Source organism: Diachasma alloeum, unplaced genomic scaffold, assembly GCF_001412515.2.
Source record: "Diachasma alloeum isolate Michigan unplaced genomic scaffold, Dall2.0 Dall_scaffold_01219, whole genome shotgun sequence".
Lineage (NCBI taxonomy): Eukaryota > Metazoa > Arthropoda > Insecta > Hymenoptera > Braconidae > Diachasma > Diachasma alloeum.
This window is the reverse complement of record NW_021681328.1, coordinates 38,182-38,431: the sequence shown is the minus strand read 5'-3', so window position 1 is coordinate 38,431 and position 250 is coordinate 38,182.

Sequence of the window (250 nt, the reverse complement as noted above, 5' to 3'; positions counted from 1 at the left end):
GGTCTAAACGTTTCTTTAATTCCCGTCGTTTGAAGCTGTCCTTCATGGAGAGTGACAAGATAAACTGATGATATGTGCGGGAATTTTTTCGTTTATATACATAAATCCCCCACTCTTAAACCTTTTTTTCCCAATAAATATTTTTTTACATTATTATTAATAAAGTTTGTTTCTACGAGCGGTAATCATCAAAGGACTGATAATCTTAAGTTCAGGCAAAAATTCTTTGCATATATATACATACTCCCTC